This window comes from Rissa tridactyla, chromosome 3 (assembly GCF_028500815.1).
Source record: "Rissa tridactyla isolate bRisTri1 chromosome 3, bRisTri1.patW.cur.20221130, whole genome shotgun sequence".
Classification (NCBI taxonomy): domain Eukaryota; kingdom Metazoa; phylum Chordata; class Aves; order Charadriiformes; family Laridae; genus Rissa; species Rissa tridactyla.
In genome coordinates this window covers 116,371,137-116,392,622 of record NC_071468.1, presented here as the reverse complement: position 1 = coordinate 116,392,622, position 21,486 = coordinate 116,371,137, and the positions used below count along the sequence as shown (strand labels likewise).

Genomic DNA, 21,486 nt, shown 5'->3' with positions numbered 1-21,486 from the left:
TCCTTACTTTTGAAAATACAGAGAATTTCTAGTTCATGCAAGCTACGTTGGTGAGACTTTATGCAACAAAATCAAAACTTCTGGATGCGCTTTTAGGATTCTTAGAATGGTTTTCCTTAGGAGATACAAAAAAAAAATCCCACGTTCTTCCCACTCTAGTTTGTTGTGATATGGCTGAACTATCTTCTTCTAAGTGCACAAAAAAAAAATACCGCCTTTTATTCAGAGCTCTTGTGATCGCTTTCGTTGCCTGCGATCTTTCTTTGAACTTCTTTAACTTTTTAGAAATTAGAGTGTTTACTCATTACTGCTTAATGTATGAAATGAGTGAGAATCGATTTGATGCTCACCTTTGAGGTTTCTTTCTTTGTACCGAGTATAATATGCGATCTTCAGTTCTAAGAGCCACTGCAGTCTGCATTCAGCAGAATTCAGTGAAGAGTTCCTGGAACTTAATTCTCCACTGCAAAGAAAAATACACTTCTATTGAGACACACGGGCTTTTTTCTTAAGATAAGCATTGATAGCCACTCTGTTGTGAACAAAGTGAATGTGAATCTAAAAAACAGCTGGCGTTATCTCTGGCTTTGCCACTCCAAAGCTATTTACATTCATGTACATGAAGTGATGCCATTAGTTACTCTTGTTCTGTCACAATGACTGTCTCTGGTGGCTGTGACTCTGAGGTATGTTTATGAAGCTTGTTTATACCTCAGCCGATTATGAGGGGGTGAATGACTCAGGGACAAAAGCCGTCTCGCCGGTGAAACGAGTCTTCAGCTGACACCTTCTCGGCCATTCTAGCACAGACTTACTTAGCAAAGGACTTCCACAAGAGACACTTCTTCCTCGGGACAAGTTCATGAAGATACAGTGCTGCAGGGCTGCACGCTCCATTCGCTGACGCCTCCTCCCACGCATCTCCTTTAACCTTATTGCAGACCAGCTTCTTTGGAAAAGCTGATCCTGTCCACAGGAGCAATGTAACTGAATGGCAAGTCAGTCTCCCTGCATTTTAAAACAGTAGTATAGTAACGGGTAAGTCTGAAAAAATGGGATTAGCGGCAAAATTTCTAATTCAGCTGTGAATTTTCTGTTGGTCCTAAACGGAAGTGTTCTCATTCGCACTAGCTCAGTATGTGATGCCAGTTGCTAGCTAGTCCAAAAAAACCAGAACACAGAATAGATGGTCTTCCTTGAAGAAACTTAGAGTTGCACAGAGAGGTAGGAGAAACAAATGGAAGCAGTACCACAGTTTTCAGCAATAGGGCAGACTGGGCTTTTCAGCACACTGAGAGCCTGGCTGTTTTCAAATGGTTTTACAGGAATCCTACTAAAGGAAGGTCTTTTTGTACCAGTTTGTGTGTTAAATGGGAAATCTGAAGGAGGCGAAGGTAACTCAGAAGAGTTCATCCCACACATGGGAAAAAAGCTTAAACGTGTAGTTTTAAACATTAAAATTGGGCAATGGATGCAGCTGTATATAGTGGGACAGGTGTTTCTGTATCAGAAGAGAGAGGGGGTCGAGACAGCAATAGGCTGTGAAGCTTGTAGGAATTAAGGCAACAGTATAGGTATAAGGAGATGCAGCAGCAGGAGCTGAGTTAATGAACAAGTTACCTGGTCAAAAGCAATAGAAGAGTCAACCCTGAGTTAGCGTGGTGAATGGTTGTGGCAGGGAAAGGCTGTGTTCGTGAGGCAGTGGTGGGGCAAAAGGAGGCGTGGATGGAAAAGTCCCTCTGTTAAGCATCTGTGGCTTGTTTCTCTGTGGCCCCAGGGAGAGACTAGCCAAAGGGGTCACTTGGCCCACTGGGTCAGAGTTCTTATCTCAGTAAACTTTCCTATATATTATGGTCACTGCTGGCCAAAAAACATGAAATACTGACCAATTCCTACAGCAATGTATTTCAGACTCATTGACTTTTTAATTAATGAATTGTATGTCTGTTGACAAAGTGGAATCCAGAATTGTACACGGAGTGCCTAGATTTGCTATGCAGTATGTGGGAAAATTAGTAGCTTCAGAACGGGATTTGCTCCTGTAAATGCACGAAACATACATCCAGACCAGCATATTTTACAGAGATGCAGGTAACAAGGGACATGCTAAGGACATAAACCACCATTCCAGCACCCTACTCTGGAATGTGGACAGATAGCTCTAATTGCTTCCGAGCACCAGCGCTGTCCTGTGAAGTTGGTAGGTAGTTAACTGCAGCTGTTATTTCAGAGAACTGAGCGAGGGTCACCTATTTATGACTGCTCCTCTTAAGCGATAGGATAGTAGACTGGGGACTAGACTGGGCGTAGTTAGACTTGGGGGTTGGACTAGAGGATCATTAATGGTCCCTTCCAATCCAAACCATTCTATGATTCTATGACTGCAAGGCCAGCAAGGCCATTAAGCAGAAGACCTGAGATTAAGATCTTGAATTCTTTTCTGAAGAACAGCCCAGCTGCAGCATAGGGCAGCCAAAGTAGTCTGCTGATTTCCGTGACTCTCTCTAAGAAAGTCAGACCTGTCAATCTTGAGCAAAGGAATCAGATCACAGAATCACAGAATGGTTTGGGTTGGAAGGGACATTAAAGATCATTCAGTTCCAACCCCCCTGCCATGGGCAGGGACACCTCCCACTAGACCAGGCTGCTCAAAGCCCCATCCAGCCTGGCCTTGAACACTTCCAGGGATGGGGCGTCCACAACTTCTCTGGGCAACCTGTTCCAGTGTCTCACCACCCTCACAGTAAAGAATTTCTTCCTAATATCTAAGCTAAATATTCCCTCTTTCAGTTTCAATTTGGGTGCTCCCTAGTCCTGGGAAGTTTTTTTAAAAGACTTTTAAAAGAGCGCAACCTTTTGTAGGTACCTGCATCTTTTCTGGAGATGCTTTGAGAAGGTCTACCACATCTGTTTTGTTTTTTTTTTTTTCATTTCCATGGAGGAATACCTTGGTTTTAATTAATACAGGTTAACTATTTGCTACCCTGCTAGATCTAACAGCACTGTCTGTCAAAACTGCTGGGGGATGTGGATGTCATAGCACAGCAGAACAAATTTTGTTCATGTAGAGTTTTAGGTCCCAAAGTTTGTAGCTTTAGAAAATGTAGACATCTTCAGGATTAGAGAGTAGCTGAGTCGGGGCAGTTAGGTGTGCAGCTTTCAATTTCTGTGAGTGCTTTTCAATTAAGTACCTTGCCCAAGGTCTCATAGGAAGACTGCAAAGGAAAGAAACGGCATCCAGGTTTTCCATATCCTTGGCTACTTTTCCAAACTGTAGACTGGGCATTTATCAAGTCATTACTGGACTTTGGCTACTACACAAATCACAAAATGACAGTTGTTTAGTATTTTTCATTAAGGATGATTATTGACAGAAAAAACCCCAAAGCATAGCTGCGTTAATGGCGTTTATCAGAAACATTAGGAGTGTAAGCAGAGCTCAGCCAGCTGTTAACGCCTCTTTAAATAAGGAAGAGAAAGGAAAAGCATTTTGTAACGGAGTGATACCAAGTTAAACTATCTAAAGTATTAAGTACTTTAAAAGTTTCTACTCAGAAGACTTTTCTTGAACTATTTTAGCATCAGCCAAAAACTTTAGTGCCCTTATCAAATTATGAGTTGTGTGGTGCTAAGATACTTTTTTTTTAAATACTTTAGACAAGAACCAAATAATTGTATTTCTCAGATCAAATCCTGAACTGATTGCATTTAAACCTTTTTCTGGTTTTTGATCAGGTTGGGTTTTCCAGTACTGAGAAGCAGAGCAATGTAGAAGTCCTTCAAGCTTATGCTTATCAAATACATGTTGAGCTCTTCCTGAACGTTTAATGCTTTACACAAACGTTGATCAGAATTATCCAGAACAAACCAGGGCCCCAAAAGGGTCTGAGCTGGAGAGCTGGTGGAACGTAGACCAGCTGCTGTAAGTGTTCGGGATGGCAGGGTGACAGGGTTTTCTTCAGTCCCAGCTGGTCTCCGTGAAGGGAAGGGCTGGCCTGGAGGCTGTGACTTAGAGGCCTTCGCTCCTCAAGTAAGCAAAGGAATTGGTTTTCCAGCCCTGCAGCCTCCTCAGAGACAGCCCAAAGGTGGCAGTGGGACAGGATGCCAGGGATCACAGGGATTAGGCATGTGAGCAGCAGCAGACTGCAGGCGTCTGGGTACTGAGCTGACTAGCACGAGGCCAAAGAAGTCATTTTCATTTCTTGCAAAAACGTTTCTATCTTTACCAGGAGCTGGGAACTTCCATGTTTTTAACCTTGACTATAAATACTGAAAACAGCGAGGGTTTTTCCTTCAAGACATCTCTATTTTTAAGAACGCAGTTGGTACTCACAGACATCTCATCCCCACAGCTGCTGCCGCCAGCCGTAGCACTGGTACCCCAGTAATCCTGCACCCCAACTTCGCTGCTCCTGCCCTGCCGTAACTGCAACGGGTCCCCGGTGCTGGCAGAGCCCGACTCCTTCCTGGCTACAGAAAAAACAGCCGGTAGCAGGGTTCAGAACAGCCGCCACAGGACTGGTAACTGGGTTTTGTCTGGAGGTTTGATCTGTGGATGGCATCTGCGTGCCGCTTCCTAAAATGGAGAACTCTCTAACCAGACTCCTTTAAGAACTGGTAAAAGAAGGCAAAATAGCAGCTTTTCTGTGAAACCCATATTTTAAAATGTCACTGACAGGCTGGATGGGGTTTTGAGCAACCTGGTCCAGTGGATCCTGCCCATGGCAGGGGGGTTGGAACTAGATGATCTTTAGAATCCCTTCCGATCTTAACCATTCTGATTATTTTTCAGAGGCAGCTAAATAAGTAGAATTTATGCTCGTATTGAGTGAGGCCATTAAAACCCATCACTAGCAGTGTTTACTAGCATCCAGCACTGTATTTACCAACAGCAACCACACCGCTGTATCAGAGAGCCTGTGTTTAACTCTCTCGAGGGAAGGAAACGATTGACTCCTTTCCCAAAATCATCTCGCAGCAGCTACCGGCACAGTAGTTAATTAATAACTAGGGCGATGCGTCTCTGTTTACTGTAGAACGCAGGCGGCCTGGCGGGGAAGGAGGCCCTCAGCAGCCACCGGGTACCCCTCAACGCGGGCCTCGCCTTTGTCTCCTCACCCCCGGCCTGCGGACGGGCACCGCCTCCCGCCGCCGCTCCCCGACGACGAAAAACGAAAAAGGGGGACACACACAGACACAAAAAAAATCACCACACAAAAGCCGTGTTTTGACCGCTTGGTTTGTCGGGAGGCAAGGGGACGGCCCTGCCGCTTGGTGCCCGCCCGCCGCGGCCGCGCTGAGGGGAGGCCGGCGGCGCATGCGCGGTGGGCGGCGGAAGGGGCCGGGGGCCGCCGCCGCCTGCCGCTCCCTCCCGGGCGGGGGCGCGCATGCGCTGTGGCGGCGGCAGGGGCCAGCGGCAGCGGCGGCGGCGGGGGGAGGTTTGCCGCGCTCTCGCTGTCCCTCTCCCTCCGTGCGCGCCCTCCCGCCATGTTGTTGTGAGCCCCTCGCCGCCGACGGGGGGGAGGGGAGGCAGGAAGGAGAGGCGCCAAGAGGGAGGAGGAAGGGGAGGAGGAGGAGGAGGAGGAGGGCGGCAGGGCGGGCAGGGGTGTCCCAGGGCCCGCTCCGGCTCCATCGCAGCGAGCAGCGCCGCCAGCCAGCCCGTGAGTATCCTCGGGGGCTGGGGCCGCGCTGGCTAGGCCGCGGGCGGGCGGAGCGGGCGGACGGCCCCCCACCCTCCCCTTCCTCCAGCCCCCTTTTGTCTCTGGCCTCGGCTGCGCGCCGAGGGAGGAGAGGGGAGGGGAGGAGGAGGAGAAGGAGAAGGAGGAGGAGGGCGGGAGGGGGGCCATGTTGTGGCAGGTCACCGGGCGGCGCGGGGCCTGCTCGGCGTCCGCCCGCGCCTCGCCGCCTTTGTGTCCTCCCGCCGCGCCGGGGAGCGGCGCCGAGGTGGGGAGGGAGCGCCGTGAGGGGAGGCGGCGTGAGGGGTGCGGCGGCGTTGCGGGGGGCGGGGGGGGGAGCGGCAGGCATTGTGCTCTGGGCGAGCTGAGGGGAACGGGGGGTGGAGGGGGCTCGGGGGAGGAGCGGGGCCTCGGGGATCAGTTTCCAGCCCAGCGGGGTTTGGGGGGCGAAGTTGTTGCCTCAGAGAAGTCTTAGAGGGGGGAGGGACCGACGACACAGGGCCCTCGGGGGGGGTTTCAGGTGGGAAGAGGTGCCGGTACACGCGTGAGGGTGACCGGAGCGTGGGGCAGGCCCCGGCGGGGGGCGGCCACGCCGCGCTGGGTGTTACAATGGGGTTCGGTGCCCTGAGGAGCCGGGGACATGGGGGGGGTGGGGGGGCTGTTCGGCCACCCCACGGACAATCGCCTGCCTGCGGAACGTGGGCGAAACGGGCTTTGTTTAGGCGTACCGAAAGCGTGAAAACTTGCTTAATGTATACGTATGTATGTGTGTATATATATATATTTAGTGGTCTTAAGGGTAATGACTGCTTTCTGAGGGTGTGGAGCGAGGGAGGCCGAACGCTTTTGGTAGTTGATAGCACACAATGAAGTGCTAGGTTTTAATTTTTCTTCAAACGTGTCTGCGCGGACAACAATAACAAAAAAGTTGAGGAAAATGCCAGCTGCCCTGAGTGGATCGTGCTTACAACTAACAGTTTGGGTTTTAATCTCCTTAGCAGTAATTGTACAAAGATATTTATTTTTGATTATTTTTTTTGGCATTGTTCTCTTTCATGTATTTCATAACCTCCGATTCCTAATTCCTTGAGAGAAAATTAATATACCCGGGACGCTTCATATTCTTCTGGCTTACAACAGAAGCAAGATGGCTTAACACCGAAATGTGTAGCATGTTTTATACGTGATGTGATAAGAGGTTATAGCAGCTGGTTTTGGGATGCTTTTTTCTGAGTAATGTAGCCGTGTATGAGCTATTTAGGTCATTGCAAATGAGAATCGCTAAAACTTCTTATATCATCTCATTGTTTGTCGCTTATATGCTACACCTTAACAAAATCCTTTCAGATTTCTTTTACTTTCTCTTTTACTGAAATCTTTGTTGCATCTCAACTGAGAGATCAGGCCTTTTTAGTTTGCGTGAGTTGGTGGTATAGCTCTTCAGGTATGTGGGATATGAATACATTTGAAATATAATTACTACCCCATGTTACCATTTTTACATATAAACCATAGTATTTTGTTATATTTAGTCATGTTTAGATTTAAAACCAAATGTTAACAACAGTTGTAGTGTTGTTGAGAAGCTGAGAGAATTATTGTCTGCCGTTCTCTGGTCTACAGCTCAATTTGTGTCAATGCGAATATAAATAGGTAGGTGGGAGAAGGAAACTTGGATAAAAAGGGAAATGATAATTTAGTGGTGGTGTAGTTTGGGTTATATGTGTAGAAATGACACTAAATCACCTGACAGTTTTCTGAAGTGTTCAGAGAGTTGAAAATTTGGAATTTGTCCCAGAAGAATGGTTAGTAGGCAAATGCATGTGAGAAACTGCTTGATAATGCAGATTCTGGAGTTTATTATGTGGATATTGCACGTAGGAAAGTCCATGTTATTTGAATAGCATTTTTTCTTCATTAATAGGGAATGGTACTTTTTTTTCCTATAGTACTTAATATTTGTCCTCTATACTAGTGATATTGGAACAGTGCTGAGGCAATTACAATCTTATCTGGGATCATGATTGAGCCAATAGTGCAAGAAGCAGTTGGCTGTAAAAGTTGGACTTGCCTGTCTTCTGATGAGAAGATACCTTACATATTAGGTGTTACGTAGGATTGTAGTGCACAGTGAAAGCTTTGTATACATGTTTTCCTCAAGATTTGCTCTCTCAAATATTTCTTTGCAGTGTTCATTGGGCCAGATATTGCAGATGTTTGGGGCAAGTGTGTTAACAGGACATCAGCTTGTTGAGTACTATGAACTAGATCTGATTTTCAACAGCACTTTCTAGTTCGCTTATAGATATTTTTCCCCCCTTGATTTAATGATATGTGACAGTGCATTGAATACTCATCATATGTAGAATTTTCTAAAAGCATTCTCCTTGATAACCTCATGTTTGGTTTTTTTTCTTTGTACAGTGGTTTCTAAAACCCCAAAATGATTAGACCAAGTTTTTATACACAGAGGCAAGTAATCCAGTAGATGGTTTGAATTCTTGCCTCTTATGTCTTCATGCTTCTTTTTGAATGTGGAATTACGTAAAAATTCACTGTCCATTGCAGTAAAAAGAAACCTAAATTTTCTTGAACGTTGAATTCTTTCTGTGTTGGGAATCTCCTGTGAAACAAGCATTAATACATTGTATTGTCTTTAAAAACAGTTTCTAGTAGAAACTCTACAAAGGAAATAACATAAAACTGTAGAGTAGACATGCTTTATAAACACTTCTCACTGATAAACTCACATATCTATACGTATAATACATACAGTTTTCTTTCTCTTCAGTAAATTTGGTTGAAAATGCTTACCTCATCTAATGTGAATTTTCCCCACCCATAACATAGCTGTTGTCTTGATTATTCCACACAATGCAGCCATTCCAGTCTTGTCACAAAGCCAGTGCCCAGGCTCTTGTCTCAGAAACCAGACAAGAAGTCTTGCGTTTAAAAGCGCATTTTCTCCCCCTGTAACAACAAATACCAGTTATGTAGTGCTTCTTGTAATGGAATTGGAGGCACTGCACAGTCATATAGTGGAAAAGAGCTTTAAATGACATCAGAACATGTAAACCTGTTCAGTTCTAGCTGCTTGGGTATAATTTCAAACAAGTAGTATAAAAATTATTTTATAGTAACGGCTTGCATGCTGGAACTTTACAGCAAGGTTTAGTTTGAATCCCACTTGAAATACCTGCTGTCGCTTTTAGAACAGCAGGCAAGAGCTTTTCAAGCTGGTATGTGAAATGCTTAGCTTACAAATAAAGACCAGATGTCATCTCTAGCAATATCTTTATAAAGATTATATTTCATTATCGGTTAACAAATTTTTTTTCCTAACATTGCTGTTTAAGAGCAGTTGTAGACATGTAGAAGAAATATGTCTGAAGAGGTTACGACGACCATCTTAGGAACTGAGAAAGAAATCTAAAACTCAAAAATGTAGCAAAAGTATCTCTGCAATTTGACTTTTTTGTTAGCTGTTCTATATATGCACCTATTTCCACTAAACTTTAAACATGGTGATATGATCCTCTGTCCTCTGCTGCCTGTGCTAAATATCACATCTGCAGCCTTTCTAACAGGCAGACTTTTTAGAACATAGATGTGTGTACCTTGGACTAAGTAATCTGATCTACATTTTGTAATACTGATTATTTTCATTTTTCATGCAGTTCTAAGATAGGTTACGTCTTGCTTCATCAGTGCTATTGAGATAATAGGAAAACTTTCAGTTACAAGCAATAGGTCAGGTTGTATTTCTTTCCATTATAAAGCTCTCAGCATATACATCCTAATGGAAATAAGGGTTGTGTCAGACCTATGTTCATAACTTCACTCCATGTTATTTCAAGGAAGAATTTTGAGTGATGTATTGAACTAGTTGTATAAATTTTTTCTTTGTTTGTGTGTCTGGTCTGAAGTTGCATATAGAATTTGTTCACTAATCTCTTCAAAGGGGAAGTGAATTTTTGAAAGCTGGGTTGGTGTATTTAGTTCTGTAAGTCTTTACATGTGCTTATTGATTAAATACAAAGCTAGACTTGCTGGAGAGGACTTCGTGTAGTTGAGCTAAAAATAATGAGTCTGTCTGTTTTGACTCATATTTTTCAACTATCTTGCTGTTTATCTCCATTCTGATATATATTGCTTAACCTTTAGTTCTGGGCATACTACTAGTCACATAGTCTGAAGACGTTGCAAAACTGATGTTAGTATGGTATTTTGACAATGAGTGAGTATCTACTGTAACAGTAGTAATAAGACAAAGTAGCTACTCACAAAACTAAGATTGTTCAAGATCATAGGTTACTCACAAAACTAAGATTGTTCAAGATCGTAAAAAAAAATCCTTCTACCATGTATCTATCTATGTATTATATATCCCCCAAAAGACTGGACATTCAGTACTTGATAAAGTTAGATTAAAAATGTAGAATTGTGTAGAGGGGTTAGAGGACTGTGGTTTATTTCGTGTAAATCTTTATACCTAAGTGTTCTATTCTGATTAAATATCTTCCCATATATGTCAGTTTTTATTGTTTGGATTTAACAGTTGTTCAGCAAGAAAAGTGAGGCATTTCTTGAAATTTAAATTATTTTTTTTCCCCCCCTTGGAAGTACTTAGTTAAGACTGTAGGGGATATTTTGGGGTTTATATATCTAGTCCTCTTGCCTTAAAAAGTCCATTTGCGTACTAAAAGATTGATAATACATCAGTAATATGGTAGATGAAGAATATATGTGGACATCGTTAAGAGTATGTGTTCAGGGGCAGGTATCTCTTCCTGCAGAGGATTTTGTCAAGATCAGAGAGATATTTTTGCTGTTGTCCTTTATACTTGTTTCAAGCCAAAACTTAAATGCTTCAAAAAGGAGTTGGCAAACTTCATTTTAATCTGAGCCCGAAATCTTTATTTTCTGAAAACCCCAAAATGTATCGTCATGTGGGTTAGAGAAGTTAAATGCCAGTTACTGCGTTAGAATCTTACATAGCTTAACAAATTTGAAAGAAAAACTGATGCTGGTGTGTAAGAATGAGATGTAGTTCAGATAGAGAAGTTAGTTTTCTGTGCTGCTTCATTATGTAGTCTACAAATGTATAAAATTAGACATAGTGGTATGATAGAATTAGTGGTTTTACACATCATGGTAGCAATGTAAAAGAAACTGCTGCCAATTGTGATTGAAAATTGTATTTTGATTGTTTTTAGCAAGGAAATATGTGGGCAAGCATTGATAATATATAGAACTGTACCACATTAATATATTGTCTTGTAAAAAAAATCTGTGGTACTTTGTTTATCTTAGAGGCTTAGTTTGGTAATGGTATTTAAAATTTAAAGTTTAAATCAATAAACATTTTGACAATGAATATTGTTCTTATATAGCTTAGACTTTTTTAATCCTAGTTATAAGAATTGTATATTTAAAGATATGTGGGAAAGCCTTTTATGTTATCAAGACTTTTTCTTTTAGGTTTCTACATGGAATGAGCATTCCATGTGTTCTCCTAGGCATGAATGAAGTGGCCTGGCAGGAGACCAGAGAAATGATGCCTCTGAACATTGATCAGGAAGCCAGTGGGGTTGGAGTAGGGGTTGCCCCACCTGGAACAGTAGTTGGAGCAACATCAGGGCCCAGTTCAGGTGGAAACACTTCTCAACTGCAGTGTCAGATGCTTCCAGTGTCCCAGGTACCCCTCAGTGGATGTTCTCAGAGTGATGCTGGAGTTGGGTATTTGTTCCAGAGGCAGGCTGGTGAGCAGTTGAGTGGCTACTCCAGCAAACACCACTAGCCCACAAGAGTTAGCATTCATATAGATCATTTGGTAGGTAGTTTGTTTGTTTTTCATAGCAACAGTTCCTGTGTTTTGTGTTAAATCTACATCTTTTAGAAAGATAGGTGTGAGTTAAGCTAGTTTTACAGTTTAGGTTACTATAGACTTTGAAAACCTTCCAGTTAATTTTGTTAAAGGAGTTATAAGTAAAACTGCAAATAAAATAATTTTGAAATGTTCAGTTTGAACCATTCATTTAACTTATATAAGCATTTCATTTTTCTGTAACTACTTTTTATCAGAATACCATCAGATCATTAGGTTTGAATTTATGCAAAACAGCTGGTTTAGTTCGAAAAGGGGCTAGCTTCTAGTAGTCTATGAGGAGTAATATGGATTTAGCACACAGTCTTACTTGTACACTTGCAGGTAAAATTTTGTTAAGATAAAACAGACGTAGTAGAATTAAGTGTAGATCAAAACTTAACTTTCTCCTTTTGCAGATAGTAACCTAGAAGAAAAAAAAATCCAGTTTTAAGCTTTTACTCCCAATAATTGATACAACTTCCTAATTTTTCTTTAAAAACTTCCTTCTGAATTTGAGATAAGAATGGCTTTCCTCCCCAGGACTCTTGTAATGTGCTACGCTTAAGTCCACGAGGAACATTTTGCACCTTCCCAAGCCCAAGGACTTCTGGAACGTGTTCAAAAAATGTAGTTAATACAGGAGCAAATATGAATAAATAAAATTTGCTTAAAAATGTTGCTTGAAAGCGGGAATATCTGTTGTGTCTGGGTTTTGCTTCATCTGTTTTTTCTCATTCTTTAATTTTTTGTGGCATTTTTTTGTGGTTTTACTCTTAGTTTTTTCTTCTTACATTGATCTGCATAGCAAATTCCCTTGACATCCTGTTTCAGCCTGTATCACATTCTGTATTACACTTTTACAGAAACTGTAAAGCAGTTCTGTAAATACAAAATTCTACAGTATTCTATTTGTCCACTTGGACGCAATTCCTGAGTATTAAAATGTGGGGGTTTCCTTTCCAGTGTTCAGTCTGTTATACAGGCAATGGTGCCAGTTTTCACTAGCATTTTCCAAGGCTGATACGTTGTGTAGATAGTGTGTAAAATTATTCACAGATAGGTAAGTGCTGAGTAACCGTTGCATCTCTCTTTTGACACGTGCTTTCCATCCCTAGTGGTAATCAGAGCTATGTCTTAATCACTAACTTTGTTTAATAATCGGTGAGGTCCATCAAAATATTTCTGCATTCCTTCATCAGGTTAATGTCATGAACCTCATGTGTGTTTTCTGGTAACTTGGATGGGGGATGTGCGGGAACTATTCTTATTTTTTAAAGAGCTTCAGTGGTTTAACACATTATGAAGATTTAGTGAAGGGGAAACTAGTCTTACTTCTACTTTGCTGCATTGTCACCCATGTGAAGGTAGTGTTTTCCAACTTACTGTAATCGGTATTGCCATTATGTTGTGCCGTTTTTCACTGCTCCCATTCTGCAGTTCCCCGAGCAATATGAACTAACAGAAAACAAGTACAGATCGAGACTCCTCCATCTCAGCTCTTTGATTTGAGTATTCTGTGTACCAGTGTCTCTAGGGATTTTGTTAAGACAGAAGTTAATGTTTTTTTTAAATTTTATTTTTTTTTTTTTTTTTAGAAAAGACATCTCTTGAGTTAGAAGTACTAAAGAACTGGGTTTTCTAAAGTCTGAATTTATGCAAACTGTGGAGGGAGTTTAGTTACAACTGTGTTCTGTGAGTACTGCATAGACAGTTTATGCAGGTAGATACATCGATGCGTTTAGAGAAAAACTGGAAGGAAAAATAACAGAAATAAGTACAGTAGATAAGTATCACAGAATGGTTGAGGTTGGAAGGCCCCTGTGGAGGTCATCTGGTTTCACCCCCCCTCCTCAAGCAGCTGCCCAAATTGTTGTATAGGTAAGAAGTAGAGATTGAAATCTTTGATTCATCATATGTTATCTAAGCGTATCTTAAAACTGCAAATTTGACATAAATTCTAGTATGCCATAGTGCAGTCAAAGAATGTAAGAATGCTAAAGTAATAAAAAAGCATGTTAGATAAATATAGTAAGACTGAACCATTTTTTCATGAAGGCAATGGAGCTTTAGCCCCACTGATTCAGTAGGAACTTAAAATGTTTAGAAAGTGAAGTACAAAAATGGAAAATCGTAAATTCAGCAGGGATTTTTCAAGAAAAAATAATTATTAAAAGTAAGACATTTTCATACATTGAAAATAAGGATAGCTTAAAATTATCTTTTGAAACCCTACTAGTCTTCTGGCAAGAAACTAGCATAAGCCTGAGGCCTTAACAGCTGGATTCAAGGAAATACAGAATGTGGAAAAACGTATTCTCTTCTGGACCAGAAGATACCTGGTCCTTTTGACTGGCTCTTTGAGTGGTATGTAGAAGTGAGTTGAAAGAAGAGTTGTTATGAGCAATTTGTTTTTAAGAGGAACAGATCAACTTGTCTGGAATCTGGTGGATTTTGAAGAATCTTTAAATTAGTTGAAGTGCTCAAGAAGTCGAGTAACCCATTCAAAGTCAGTGAGAATAAGAAGTTAATGAATATACTTTTGATTAATTCCAAGAAACTAATTCCTGGGAAGACTAGGGAAACATTATTTTGGTCTTCTGAAAGGCATCTGAAATGTCTGCAGAAGAACTGAGCATCTCATTAAGCATAAGGCAAGACAGCGTCTTTAGTAAAGATAACTGTTTTTCTAGTAGGATATTTATTTTTTTCACTGGTTAAAAGCCTGAAGAATCCCTTTTAAGTGTCCCTCATAAGGGATTATTGAGAAATGAACTATGGGAATTTTCAGTGAACCATCAGTAGTTGGAAGACAGTTCATGGTGTTAATAACATGCTTTAACTTTTGGTCAGCCCTGAAGTGGTCAGGCAGTTGGACTAGAAGGTCCCTTCCAGCTGAAATATTCTGTTCTATTAATACACAACAGCATTAGAGGCCTGTGATAGCACAGGGAAAGACCAAGTGGCTTATTCTGCAGTTCTGTGGTAGTAACTGAGGCTTGATGTATGCTGATTTGGAAATTATCAAGACTGTGATGGAAAAATTTCAGGTGCCGTACACATTTAAGAGAAGAGCAGGAAGTTCAAACACACTACTGTTGAATGGAATTCAACCCTTTGTCGAGATGGAAAAATCTTTTTGATCTGTGTATGCTTGACACGGTGCTGTCTAAATTTACTAGCCACTCTGACTCAAAACTAAAATCATTGGCTCATAGAATAAGAGCCACAGAAATGTGTGATGTTGTTAACATTCACATTCCGTCTGTGTCCTTCTAAGGTTGCTTCAGCTGTGGCAACAGAAGATAAAAGTGATGGACAGCAGTTATTCCTATAGCAAAAACTATGGAAAGCTGAACTATTTTGCTGTCAAAGGGGGAGGCAGTAGCATAAGGGAGGGCAGAGGCTAGAGGAGCACTCGTTTGCATGAGAGATGATATCCAAGAAATCTTTGGACACTCAACTGAAAGGTGATGCATGCGCAGCTCCTCAATACAAGATGTCAAAGCCAAAAGCGCAATTTAAGTTGAGACCGCCATCCTCACCCTTCATATTAAAACAGCAGTGAGCATCTAGTCACTGACTGACAGGATTAAGTACAGACTTCTTAATCTAGAAATTACTGTCCCTGGGTCTCATTCATCTTCCTTTAAAATACTTAATATTGAAGAGAGTTGTAAAAGGTAACGAACTAGGGATAAAAAACAGCTCAATTAGGTTTTTGACATATTTTTTCTTTCCCTCAAGACCGAAAAAGCACTTCAGGCTCTTTAATAGCACAGCATCTGAGGAGTATCACTGTCCACTGTGGCATTGTCCTTTTGTTAACATCCCCGTGGGGCTGCAGATAGGTTAGTGATCTGTTTGTCATTAATTCACATCACTTCTGCAATGAAGAATCGTCTAGGATACAGAGGCTTAGTGATCAGCAGTCAGTCGGTAATATTTGCAGTTGTGGAGATGATTTTTTTGCGAAGCCCAGGATATATTTTCTTGGATGTCAGAGTACTTGGGAATGTTCTTCCCACATGCTGAAGCAAAGAGCTACAGCAGCGTGATATGGCCCAAGCTATTTGTCCTGTCTATTCCCCTGTTGGCCCCATATCTGCTTCCCTCCCTCATGGCAAAGGTACTTAAGCCCTTCAGCAGTTTAAGCTAAATACATTGGGTTATGAATTTTAACATGGTGTTTGCTGCTTCTGTTCTCTATGCCTCCAGTAGAGGGAGAAGGGTAAGAACTGATGGTGAAAATGTTAGAAGCCTGCATGTACGTCTACCAGAGCCTTTGTCAGATCCTGAAGAAGCAAGAGTTCATAAGCAAAAGAATGCCAGAAAAATGCCTTTTCAAAGCATCCGAAGGATAGTGGTGCTATAAACAAAAGAACATAAATTGTGTCTTTGCGCAAAGCCGCAGTTGAGCTGCAGTTGCTGTAACTCATTTGTGTTAGAATTTACAAACTTCTGGAGAAGTTTTGTGAATAGCTGCTGAAACAAAGAAAAATCTTTTTTTGGGGGGGGATGGAGAGAACAAAAGAAACAGTCTTGCTGAGTTCAAGAGCTTTTTAGCACTTCTGTGATACGGAGGAGAAGCTCTATGTAACAGTTTTTGCAAGTATTCAGCATGGCTTCGGTGTGAATCTATTAGAATTAATATAGCCAAGAGAAAATGCATGGATGTTATTAAACTAATAAAATGTGCAAATGTTTAACGTTGTTGCCTCAGGATAAAATGGACAATTTCTAGCGAAAATTTTGTCTTGATTTTGAACAATAAGATTGTTTTGTGTGTTGTTCAAATAAGATATGCTAATATGTTTGTGCAATGGAAATTGGGAAATAATTTTCCCATATGAGACCTCACAGTCGTGTAGCCAGTCCCTTGGAACAATGAACATAATCTCATCATTCAAATTGGGAACAACATCATCTGTTTCCTGACCTTACAGTGGGAGTCGCATTTCCTGAATCATTAGTTCTTCTTTTATAGATTCTACTTACTGTCCCTAGAAATCTGAGTGAGCTTACAGTCCAAATTTTTTGATTTCTGAACTTTGTTTGCAACTTTTACTTAGATTTAAAAATAAAGTAGAATTGCGAAATTTAACTATTTTGAAGTGTTTTCAAAATAACTTTCATGAGTAATACTTCAAGACTTTTTCAAGTGCTAAGCAGCACATAATTTTCCTTTTATTGCTAGTCTATCATAGTAAAAGCTCAAGTTTTGTCTTGGCTGATTGATGGCTCCATCTCCCTGTAAAGTTAATATCCATCTGAAGCTGCTCTGAAGATCATTTATTTCTGTTTCTGCAGTCAATAGGTTCTGTAACAACTTTGTTGTGTTGTCTGTGTTTAAGTTTACACTGGTTTTAATTTTTTTGTTTTGCTGTTTTCTTCAATTAATTAGGGTAGCATTTAGCTCCACTTAACTAGAAACCCAGATTATGAATGTCAAACATATAATTTAAGCAGCTTCTCAAGGTTACAAGTTAGTAAAACTTCTGAAGCTTCACAAACAAACTAGGAAAAGAAATCTTAGACTGAAAGGATTTTCTGTTGTGGTCAGGGGAGACCTGGGGGAGGGCATTTGATTCCTGTTTTGGAAAATCTTTTATGCCCTGTTAAAACAACCTTGTTTAAGTTCTTGGTGAGATTTTTTTCATCATACTAGTGCTGTGAAATTCGGAGCAAGTATAAGTTTTTCAGGTGAATTTTAAGGTTGTGGTTTTTTGTGTGTTTAAAAAAATCTAAATGTTTTGAAACCTGCATACTTGAGACATCGCCTTACTACCTGCTTGTGACTCACAGCTTTGGCAGCAGACATACCTGGAAAGAGGTAACTTGTCTGTTTTTCCCCTCGGTTTGATTTGAAATATCTAAAAAAGAATATTTTGGGAAATACTGCAAGGTGTTTTCATGTAATTCAACTGAAAGAAAAGCATTGAGAACTTTTCTGTGATATACTTAAATCACTTCCCTAGCTAGAGAGAAGAAAATTACAGCTTTGAATTTTGCAGATGCTTGGCTTGTATTTTTACTAGTTTCAAGCAAGTAGTGCATGGAATAGACATCTTAGTGTTAACTGTCCTCAGGACAAGGAGAGTAATTGCAGTCACCTGACTTGCGCAAACAAGTTTATTTCATGTAACTTCTGTTCAGAGAATCTCTTCCTTAATCACCCCTTCCAATCACATTTGCTGTGTTGATTCATCTGCATATTTCTGACCTTTTCACCACCAACATTTCGAACTGCAGCTGGTAGTTTCAGCTCATGAGATACTTGGCCAATTCCCCCCCAGTGCACATTGTCTCGTATGCTATCAAGCTGTGAACTGCTACCCCCTCTTTGTGGATTGTCGTGTTAGTTGTGTCTTTATTAAGTGTATTCACAAGCGCGCTTGTGCCTTCTTCAGCTTTTTTGTGCTTTCTGACATACTTCCTGAGTTAGTCTTTAAATTTTCACCTTTTTTGACATACTCCTTGAGCTAGTCTTTACATTTTCACCTGCCTTGATGTCTCCAAATACCTGGCACGCATGTACTGTTGACTGTCTCAACGTGAACAACTACTTTATTCTTATTTTGCCAGTTCGGTTTCTCATTCTATCAGTCTTTGTCTTATGCTCAGACTGAGAGCTCTTTGAAGCAGAGTCCTTCATACTTTAGTGCTTATTCAGTAGTTAGCATAGGGAGACTGATTTTATACTACAGCAAAACAAATAGCATGTGGTCAACTGTGCATTATCTTTGATTTACGTATAGGTTAATTATTCTGTATACTTGTGCAGCAATAGCTCTGTACAGAATTGATTCAGGTCTGTGAGGAATTAATGACAGTAGCATAAATCTGAACGGCAGCACTGCTTCGGGAGGTAACACGGGCTGGAAGCACCTTGGAGCCTGGCACAGCGGGAACCAGAGACCTGAGCTGCCCACAAACGGAGCCACTTGGTGTTTCTTTGCATTTTATTCCCATGTGCTCCAGGTTCGAGGTGGGATTATGAGTGAGGCCTCATTCCAAACATGATTTTCTTGTGGCTATGGAGTTTTGTCCCACAGCTAAAACTTGTTGTAGCCAGTCTAGAGAAGTTTTTGCATAGACATCCAGGATAAAGTGCTGGGAGCCAGTAAGGTTGGGGGGGGAAAAAGGCTGCATGGAGCCATTCAGGCGCTTCGCGTTTGTGGTTTATTTCTTTGTATTTTCTCATTCACTTTCTTCTGTTATTCAAGGTGTCAAGTAAAGAAAAAATATTTTAAATTTGTGTCAGTGTTATGTTTTTTTGCTTAATCTAAGTTCTTATCTGCACGTTTAGAATGTAGTTTTCTTTTTTTCATGTGATTAAAATTGGGGCTTATGAAAATGTATGACACTGCTTTATTGCATGCAGGAGCTACATTTAGTTTTCTGAACTACCTTGGTTTGGTACAGTTTACATTAAAGCCAGGGTGATGAGGGCCCTTGGGTATCTTTGTGAAGGTAACAGAAGAGTTAGTGGAAGCTTTTTCTCTATAGTGAAGACAATGGAGATTGGAATTCACGGGGAGCAAAGCAAAGTGGTGTGTAAATATGTGAAGGGAATTGGGGGGCAGCACATAATCGGGTAAACAGTTTGAGGGAATATCTTAGTTTGGATGAGAATGAATAACCTGGAATTTAGACATCTGATCAGAAGTTTTGCTTGTAAAATGCCTTCCTTTATTTTATTAGATGGTAATTCAAAAGTTTTTTGTATGCGTCCACGGTTACTGCTTCTGCCTACCCTAAGTTCTGCTGTTGATGTGCCGATAGCTGCCTTTACATATAAGTGCTTTTAAATTTTTGGCTTCTTAACTGAAAAGGTTGAAGATTTTGGCTTTAAATCCATCATAACACAGATGTATTAAACAGTCTTTGAACTAATTTTTGTTACAAAGCTTTTATTTCTTTAATTTGAATTGTAAATAGCCTGCTTTATTTCCAGTAGTTTAATTGTCATCAGTATAAAGTCTTCGGTGTTATTTTGGACTTTTTTTTACTTCCTTTGAAGGACTATGCTGGCCAACATTTAATGAGATATTAATGTCCAAGGCTAAGCTGCTGCTCTTACTGAATTAGAAATGAGGCTTATTGAATTAAAGTAGTCTCTTTGTAGTTGTGTTGTTTTTTTTTTAACAGTTGGCTGGTTTTTTTCAGCTTTTCGGCAATCTGTGGTTAGTTTAAATACAGATATTGTCCAAAGAGAACATCCTTAGAAAACAGCTGAAAGAATTGATAACAGCAATTTCTTTAAGTGTCCCTTCCCCTACTATAGACAGATAAAGTAGAAAACACATACGCTGCCCTATAGTAATTCTTCTAAAACATGTGAAAAGAAACATGCTTCGGTGTTCTCTGGCTGTCCTTGGGGTTACGCAGAGTTTAAACGCTCGAAGAATCAAGGTAGATTTTGAATCAGACTGATATATTTGAAACTTTGGGGTTTTAGCTGCCATTTTATGCTGGTGATAAAGAGAAGTTGTGTGCTTTATCAGCAGCCTTCTTTCAAACAACTACGTATTCATAGTGGAGTGAGAAGTCTAAAAATTCTGAATTTCTTCTTTCTTCTGCCCATGATTCAATTCATTGCCTAAAGACTAGGTAGTTCCTATGTCTTCATCCCTGGTTTTAGCACCCACTTTGAGAAGAGCAGATTGTGTTGGTATTCTCTGGTTTCCTCTTGCCTGCTGGAGGAGAAAAGAAGACAACAACAGAGCTTGTTCAAAGGGTACTGGGTAGTGAGGGAGAAGTCATGGCGGTAGAAACTTCTGAGCGGGAGAATTACTGGTGGGACTTCAGTTCTTGCATCCAGTGTCCTTGAAAAATGAATGTTACTGTAAATGCATCTACTGTAGTCAGGAGTAAAGAAAATGAAAGCAACGGCTCTGAGGAAGGGGGTTGCTATGAGTGCTACCATAACACAGAATAAAACTGTTTCCTGGAAATTCTGTCAGAGTGACTCTAATTTCCTCAGCCCCACTTTTCATGGGGGTGTGGGGTGGGTGTGTATATACATATGTACAAAATCTTTTTGTTGGTATAAATTATATTGTTTAGAAAACAGTTATGTTCCATGGCATTCCTTAAAATCACATTCTTTTTAAGGCGGTATTAAAAAACACATAATTTCTTGAAACAAAAATTTAAAGCGTGTTTTTTACTTTGGAGGGGGGAGGTGTTCTGTTTCGGATTCTCTGGTAGCGAATAGAAAAGTGAAGATAATTCAGATATCTAAAGGAAACACATCAGCAAAAAAAAGTCTTGATTGCGATGTAGAAAGTTAATTTATGGAAATTTTTACTTTATTCTAGGCTTGTACATTCTAATTGTTCCAATTCTTGTTAACACATTTAAGAAACCCTTGCTGACTCTCTATTAGAATGAATGTTACATGTTTTATTAATCATTACAATATATTTTGAGATAAATTGTCTCTAGTTCCTGCTTGTGGGTAGATAAATTTTGGGTTTATTGAACACAGAGTTTTCATCTTCAGAAAAGGCAAAGTCTTTTTTAATAGCACATTGTCTAGAGAACACTGAAATTTTTTGTTAAGTTTTTTAACTTAGTAAAGTTTTTGAATATGAGCTAACAATGAAGTAACGAAGGCTGATGTCTCAAAACAGCAGTGCAGCAAATTAATGTTACGCTTCCTTATAGAAATAGCTGTATAGTGTTGTTATTCACAAGGCCTTTCGGTGTAGAATGTAACAATAATGGTTAGAAATTTGTCTCATAAATTCCCCTAAACTTCTGTTACATCATCAGTAGCACTAACTACTCTGTTATAGGAAGGTGATGCTAACTGACTAGCTTAATAATTAAAATTGGAAGAAAGAGATTTGTCCTGTACATATACTAAGTAATAGGCACCAATTAAATAAGAAGCGTGTTTAGACAAGAACTGCGATTCAGATTTCATTTCACAGCTTT

General features: G+C 40.5%; 1 protein-coding gene across 10 annotated transcripts in view; it reads left to right on the top strand.

The window, feature by feature from the left end:
• PUM2 (pumilio RNA binding family member 2) overlaps positions 1-21,486 on the top strand; it is a 77,733-nt gene that overhangs the window by 894 nt on the left and 55,353 nt on the right. For 2 of the 10 annotated variants that reach the window (XM_054196816.1, XM_054196813.1), the window contains exon 1: positions 5,855-5,943. The exons of 1 other annotated variant lie outside the window; for it this stretch is intronic. The gene's annotated coding sequence lies outside the window, so the exon portion shown is untranslated. Of the gene's footprint in view, positions 1-5,554; positions 5,661-5,848; positions 5,944-21,486 lie in introns of those variants that run through there. 7 more of the 10 variants (XM_054196821.1, XM_054196820.1, XM_054196822.1 and 4 more) reach the window with 7 other exon arrangements.